Source organism: Colobus angolensis, unplaced genomic scaffold (genome assembly GCF_000951035.1).
Source record: "Colobus angolensis palliatus isolate OR3802 unplaced genomic scaffold, Cang.pa_1.0 Scaffold244, whole genome shotgun sequence".
Lineage (NCBI taxonomy): Eukaryota > Metazoa > Chordata > Mammalia > Primates > Cercopithecidae > Colobus > Colobus angolensis.
Genome location: NW_012115644.1, coordinates 1,372,878 through 1,381,002, shown reverse-complemented (window position 1 = coordinate 1,381,002; position 8,125 = coordinate 1,372,878).

Below are 8,125 nucleotides of genomic sequence, written 5' to 3'. Positions count from 1 at the left end.
CCCTCCCCTCCCCTTCCCTCCCTTTCTTCTCTTCTTTTGTTGGAGTACCTCCTTACTCTCTGGCACTATAAGATGCTGCAGCACTATCTTGTAGGTTTTTTTTTTTTTTTAATGGTATGTGTATTTTATTTATATATCATATATTTTTCATATGGAAAACCAAATATCTCAGTGCCATTACTTAGTATCAACAATTTCCTCTAATTCATTTCCACTGCCAATATCAAGTGTCATGTATTAGGTTTCTTTATATTTTTTCTCTTTTTATTTTTAAAAACTGATATATAGTAGTACGTATTTTGGGGATACATGTGGTGTTTGCATGCCTGCACATAATGTGTAATGATCAAAGTAGAGTAATTGGGATATCCATCACCTCAAACATTGAAATTTATAATAAATTATTGTTAACTATAATTTCCCTACTGTACTATTGAATATAATAAAACTTATTTCTTCTATCTAACTGTATCTTTATACCCCTTAACAAACGTTTCTTTATCCTTTGCACTCCTTCCTTCTTAGCCACTGGTAACTTCTATTTTATGCTCTACCTCTATGCTATCTACTTTTTTAGCTCCCACATATGAGGGAGAATATGTGATATTTGTTTTTCTGTTCCTGGCTTATTTCACTTCACATAATGATCTCCTGTTCCATCCATGTTGCTACAAATGACAGGATATCCTTCTTATTTTGGCTGAATAATTTTCCATTACTTATATATACCATATTTTCTTTCTTCATTCATCTGTTGACGTACACTTAGGTTAATTCAGAGTCTTGGCTGCTGTGCATAGTACTGCAAGAAGCATGAGAGTGCAGTTACAGTGATTTCCTTTCTTTTGGATACATACCTACGAGTGGGATTGCCAGATCATATGGTAGTTCCATTATTAGTTTTTTCAGGAAACTCAGGCTGTTTTCCATATGGCTGTACTACTTTACATGCCCACCAACAGTGTGTGAGCATTTTCCCTTTTCTACATCCTCACTAGTATTTTAATATTTTTAAAATAATAGGCATTCTAACTGGGATGAAAGTCTTGTGGTTTTGGTTTGCATTTCGTGCTAATTAGCAATGTTGAGCATTTTTTCATATCCTGTTGGCCATTTTTGTATGTCTTCTTTAAAAAAATGTCTATTTGGGTCTTTTGCCCATTTTTAAAAATTGGATTTTTTTTTTTGCTAATAAGTTTTTGAGTTCCCTATTATATTCTGATTGTTAATTCCTTGTTGGATGGATAGTTTCCAGATATTTTACCCCATTCTGTAGATTGTCTCTTTGCTTTCTTGATTGTTTCTGTTGCTGTACAGAAGATTTTTAGATTGATATCATTCTATTTGTCCATTTTGCTATGCTTTTGAGGTCTTACCTAAAAAGTCTTTGCCCAGAGCACTATCATGTAGCATTTCTCCATTGTTTTCTTTTGGTAGTTTCATAGTTTCAGGTCTTACATTTAAGCCTTTAATTCATTTTGGGTTGACTTTTGTATAAGGGGAAAGATTGTGATCTAGTTTTATACTTCTGCATATAGATATCAACTGTCCCAGAACCATTTATTAAAGAGACTGTCCTTCCCCATCTATGTTTCTGGCACCTTTTTAAAAAATGAGTTGGCTATAAGTGCATGAATTTATTTTAGGGTTCTTTATTCTTTTCCATTGGTCTATATTTCTGCGTTTATGCTGGCATCATGCTGTTTTGATTACTGTAGGTTTATAATATAATTTGAAATCATACAGTATTATGCTCCTGTGTTGTTCCTTTTGCTTAGAATTGCTTTAGCTATTTGGGGATTTTGTGGTTCCATACAAATTTTAGTATTGTTTTTTCTATTTCTGTGAAGAATGTAATTGATATTCTGATAGAGATTCCATTGGATCTATAGATAGCTTTGAGTAGTATAGGCATTTTAACAATATTAATTCTTCTAATTAATGAGCATGGAATATCTTTTCATTTTTTCATGTCCTATTCAATTTATTTCATTGGTAATTTATAGTTTTTCTTGTACAAATGTTTTACTTTTTTGGTTAAATATCTAGGCATTTTATTATTTATTTACTTAGGTAACTATTGTAAATGGAATTGTCTTCTTGATTTGTTTTTCAGACTGATCACTGTTAGCATATAGAAATGATATTGATTTTTGTGTGTTGATTTTGTATCCTGCAACTTTACTGAATTTGTTCATTAGTTCTATGAGTTTTTTTCATGAAGTCATCAGTTTTCTCTAAATATAAGATTATGATTTTCTCTCCCCATCTTAGAATTACATATGTTTCCAAAGTTACATAGTTTCTTTTACAGAAGAATGTAATAAAAATCAAGATGTTGGCACTAAGTGTGCCTGTTTCTACTGAGGTCTCATGACTTGGAAGCTTTCTCAGCTGACAGAGAAAGTGCATGCAAATATACACATCCATAAGTATTTTTTATGTAAGCATCTGCATCTGTCTTAAGCTAAATATGTATTCATTTTGATGTCTCCAATTCTAATCCAATGCCACATGGATCATTCTAGCCTCCTCTCCACGTTTTTCTGTTATTTCCCACTCCACCAGTGAGAAACCTGGCTCCCAATATCCACCATGTACCATTCAGTTACTTAATTGTTACACCCTCATATACATGCATAGGAGTAATCAGAATTTTTAACCCGTACGCCTGTGGGAAACAACCTTATCAATTACAGTGCTTATATCCAGTTCTTTTTTACCTTTAGTCTTATATACTTGTCTCATGTCTAAAGTTAGTTACGTTTGTACTGTCTCTCCACCCACTTCAGTGTTGTTGTTTTATAAATTTGTAATACGGCTAAATTACCTTGTCATACTATACATTTCTTACTGAGACCCCTTTACTTCCTAAATGGCTTTTAAAAAAAAATGCGTACATTGACTTACTCTTTGTGCTGTGAAGCTATATGACTTATGACTGAAATGTAATGTCGTGCATCTACCATTGCTGTAGCATACAGTATAGTCTGACCACCATAAAATTTTCTTGTGTGTCACCTGTTTAACTCTCCTGTACTCCCACTAAATCCTTGAAAACCAGGGAGTTTTTCACTCTCTTTATGGTTTTTCCTTTTTCAGATTGTCATATAATTGGAATAATATTTCCAGTTTTTTTTTTTTCATTTTTCTTTTTTAACTTTTGGTCAGTCCTTTTAGTTTTTCTGCATAGATCATTATTTTATATGAGAACAAAAAATAATTTTATTTCTTAATTTTCAATACTCTCACGTTTTACTTCCTTTTTCTGTTTTGTTACACTAGCTAGGACATCTAGTAGAATACTGAATAGGAATGGAGAGAAATTATATTCTTGCCTTGTTCCTGAGCCTTAGTGGGAAAGCATGTATTTTCTCACCTTTAAGTGTGATGTTAGTTTTTTTTCTAGAATTTTAATCAATGAAGAAAGTTTCTCTTCTTCTAGTTTACTGAGAATTTCTATATATATATGGCTCCTGGATTTCAATAAATATTCTGTCTGCATCAATTAATGTAATCATATGATTTTTCTTCTTCAGCATTTTGATGTGAGATTGAATTAATTAATTTATAAATGTTAAGCAAGGCTTGCACACCTAGAATAAATCCCACTTGATATCAGTGTATAATTATTTATATATATATTAGATTTAATTTTCTAATATTTTGTTGAGAATTTTTGAACTGTGTTCATAAGAGATATTGGCCTTTAGCTCTCTTTTTTTATAATGCATTTATCTGGATTTGGTATTAGAATAGTACTGGCTTCATAGAGTTGATTAGGAAGTGTTACCCTCTGCTTTTAATTCCTGAAAGAATCAGTAGAGATTTAGCATTATTTCTTCCTTAAATATTTGGTAGATTTCACCACTAAAGGCATTTGAACTTAAGACTTTCTGTTTGTGAAGATTTTCATTAATTTAATTTCATTAGTAACTATAAGCCTCTTCAAATTATCTATTTTCCTTATGTGAGTTTTGGTAGTTTATGTTATTCAAAGATTGATCTATTTTATCCAAGTTGTCAAATGTAGAGGCCTAGAGTTGCTCATAATTTTCTTTTATTATTCTTTTAATATTTGTGAAATCAGTAGTGATGATTCTTTTTTCCATATCTGATAATAGTAATTCGTGTTTTCTGTCTTTTTTTTTTTTTTTTAGCTAGCCTAGCTAGATGTTTGTAAATTTTATTGGTTTTTTTAGAGAACCAGATTTTGATTTTGCTAATTTTCTCTATCGTTTTCCTGTTTTCAATTTCATTGATTCCCGCTCTAATGTTTTTCCTTTTCTTTTTTCCTTTAGACTTATATTGGTCTTTTTCTTAAGGAATAAGCATAGATTATTATTTTCAGATCTTATTTCTTTTCTAATGTATTCATTTAATGCTGTATATTTTTCTTTAAATGCAACTTTCAGTGTATTTCAGATATTTTCATAAGTTGTATTTTAAACTTCATGTGGTTAAAAAATAGACCATTTTTAAATTTTAAGTTGAGATTTCTTCTTTGACCCATATGTTATCTCGAAGTGTATTGTTTAATTTCCAAATATTTTGGGATTTTTAAGTGTTTTTCCTTTACTGATTTCTAGTTTAATGCCATTGTGGTCTGAGAACATACTTGGAACCATTTCTATCCTTATAAATTTGTTAAAATGTGTTTTATAGCCTACAATGTGGTCTAGTGAGCTCAAGAAGAATGTGTATTCTGCTGTTGTTGGATGAAGTATTCTATAAATGTCAATCAAATCCAGTCAATTAATATTGCTGTTATGTTTAACTATATCCTTACTGATTTTTCTGTCTGCTTCATATATCCATTACTGACAAAAGAGTGTTCAAGTTTCCAGCTATAATAGTGAATGTGTCTATTTCTCTTTGCAGTTGGATTAGTTTTTGTTTCATGTATTTTGATGCTCTGTTGCTAGGTGCATCCATGTTAAAGATTATTGTATTCTTAAATAATTGACTGATTTTTCACTGTATAGTGCCCCCCTTTATCTCTGATATTATTCCTCATTCTGAAGTTTACTTTGTCTGAGAATAACATAGCTATTTCAGCTTTTTTTTCAGTTAATGTCCTTCATTATATATTTTTCTTAATCCCTTTACTTTTAACTTATACATGTCTTTATATTTAAAGCAAGTTTTTTGAAGCTATCATGTAATGGGGTCTGTTTCCTATCCACTCTCACTGATTTTAATTGGTGTATTTAGACTATTGATATTGAAAGTGATTATTCATATATTGGATTAATATCTGACATGGTTATAACTTTTTTTTCATTTGTTGAACTTGTTTTTCACTTTTTTCCCCCTCTTTTCTGCCTTGTCTGGTTTTAATTATGCATTTTATATAATTTCATTTTCTTTTCTCTCTTAATACACCAATTATACTTACTTTAAATATTTTTTAGTGATTTCCGTAGGGTTTGCAGCATAAATTTTGAAAAATCTGTCTCTTTTCAAATTATGCTTCTAATAAATAATATTTATTAAAAGACAAATCTGAAGAATTCACTCAGAATGCAATTCAGATATAAAAGAAAAATTTTAAGACAAATTATAATTGAAGGAGGGTAAAATATGAAGCTCCAATATGTGTTTAGTGTTAGAACCTTGTAATAGTATTTCAAATATATCTCTTCGATTTCTTAAAAATTACTGTAATCCATTTTACTTGCCCATATGCTGTAATCACACAATAAATAGTTTTTCTTATTACTTTAACAAACATTTATGCATTAGATTAAGAATTTATAAAAGATTTCATTTTATATTACTATTCCTTCTCTGATTTTTTCTTGCTTTACATAGATCTGAGTTTCTGACTTATATCATTTCTTTCTCTCAGAAGAACATCTTTTAATATTTTTTTACATAGCAGTTCTACTGTTAACGAATTCTCTGTTTCTGTTTGTCTAAGAAAGTCTTTGTATTTCTCTTTTACTATGTGTGATAATTCCCCCAGATATAGGATATAGATTGGTGAGAGGTTTTTGTTTTCCTTTGTCTTTTTTTTTCAACACTCTGAAAATTTCAGTCCACTCTTTTCTTCCTTGCATGTTTTTTTTTTTTTTTTAAACAAAATATTCACCGGAATTATTACCTTTCTTCCCCTGGTTGTGTAAGATGTATAAGGGGATTTTTTTTATTATTATTATCTGGCTGCTTTCAAAATTTTTTCCTTGGTCTTCTGTGTTCTGCAGTTTGAATATATAAGCCTTGGTATAACCCATGGCTACAGAGCCTTCAATTTCCTCTAGTGTCCTTGTTTTTGTGTCCCCTTTTGTCATTGTTTTTGTTTGTTTATTTATTTGTTTGTTTTACTTGAGGGTAGCCCTGTGTTACAAAGAGCACATTGAGAATATTTCAAACTGGATACTTTCCCCATACTCTGCCAAAGATAAAAAGTGATTCTTTTTTTTTCAGATTCTCACCGTAATAAACTGGTGGAGATAAAATCCAGGCAGTTGTGCTCCTCTTTTCCAAGACTGCAGCCTGCAGGGTTTGCAACAATTCGTCAAATTACTGTTTAAGTTTTTCCATCAGTGTGTGGGTCCAGTGATTTCTGTTGTAGCTAATCTGATCTCATCTGTGTTTCTATATATTTGCCTGCCTCTCCAGATTTTTGGGATGGTAGTTTGCCTTGTACATTCAGTTCTCTGATGGGATCGAGAAAGTTACTGATCTTCAATTTTTAAGCTATTGTCCTTTCATAAATTTGGGAATGATGACTTCCAAGCTGATTTCTCGTCAGAGATAAAACCAGAAGTCAATATTCACACCTTTTGTTTTTTTTTTTTTTTTTTTTTTGGAGACGGAGTCTTGCTCTGTTGCCACTTTTAATAAATAAAAATACTGAGTGTTTCCATTTTCTGGCCTCTTATTTTTCTTATGGAAAATAATTTTCAATGTAAGACATACTAAGTTACATTTTATTAATTTAAATATATTAATGAAGTGTTATATTTTCACACTTCTGAATTTGAAATGCAACTTACAAACAATGATTTTTAAAAAAAGGATCTGGCATATTTTTATTGGCACCTTATTTCTTTCCTGTTAGGTTACATCTTATGATCAATGGTGCCTTAGAGTCAGTGAACTATGAAATTACTCTATTACTTTAAATAAATTTCCCAATGTAAGTAATATAAAAGAAGTAAGGATTATTTTAAGATTTGTGAATTTCCATAATACAAATATTTCTACACATAAATATGTTGGGAAAAGCATATCATACAGTGTACAATTTTAGTATGCTACTAACAAATGTGAAATCCAGGCAAAATAATACACAAATGAGTATATATAATGCAGAAAATAAGTGGAAAATATAATGGTTTGCAAGACAAAATCCTTGCAAAAAATCTAAGCCTATCTATGGTGCTTTATTCCATTCTTTCTTCACATTTGTTAGTAAATGATTTAGTAGAATTTTTGTTATATAACACTAATTTTAAAAATACCAGCTAGGAACCACTTTCCAGCCTCAATGGAAAATCCAGAAAATGAAGAAAACACAGTTATTAAACATAAATTTGAAGCCATTATCATTTAAACAATAAAATCCTATTGTGCCACTAGTAACAGAAGTAGTTTGAGAAAATCCTTGGAAATTATTAATCACATTGATAAATAGCAAGTTTTAGGATACTAGCCACAGATTATAAAAATGTTCACTTTAAAAATTATTTTCTGAGTTATAATTTAACACTGTTTTGAGCATAATTATGTCAGAAACAAAGTTTGGCACTCATATAGCCCTGCATAACATAAAGAAATTAAGAAGTTTTTTGAACAATGTAGGCAAAAGTGTATTACTGGTACTAATCAAACTGACAGTGATATCCTTTCATAGTGCAGAAGATACTAGAGTAAGGGGGAAAAATCAGTCTTATGATCAGTTCATCTGCATTTCAAAATCAAAGCATTCTTTTCTGTATTGGATATTACAATACAATTTTTAAAATTTTTTTTTATCATGCAAATTTGCCATTTTCTTTTCAGCATTATAGGTAAGCACTTCTCAAAGTTTAATGTTCATAAGTATTGCTGTTGGTTCTTGTTAAAGTGCAGATTCTAATTCAGTACAGCTGTGGTAGCATCTGTAACTCTATGTTTC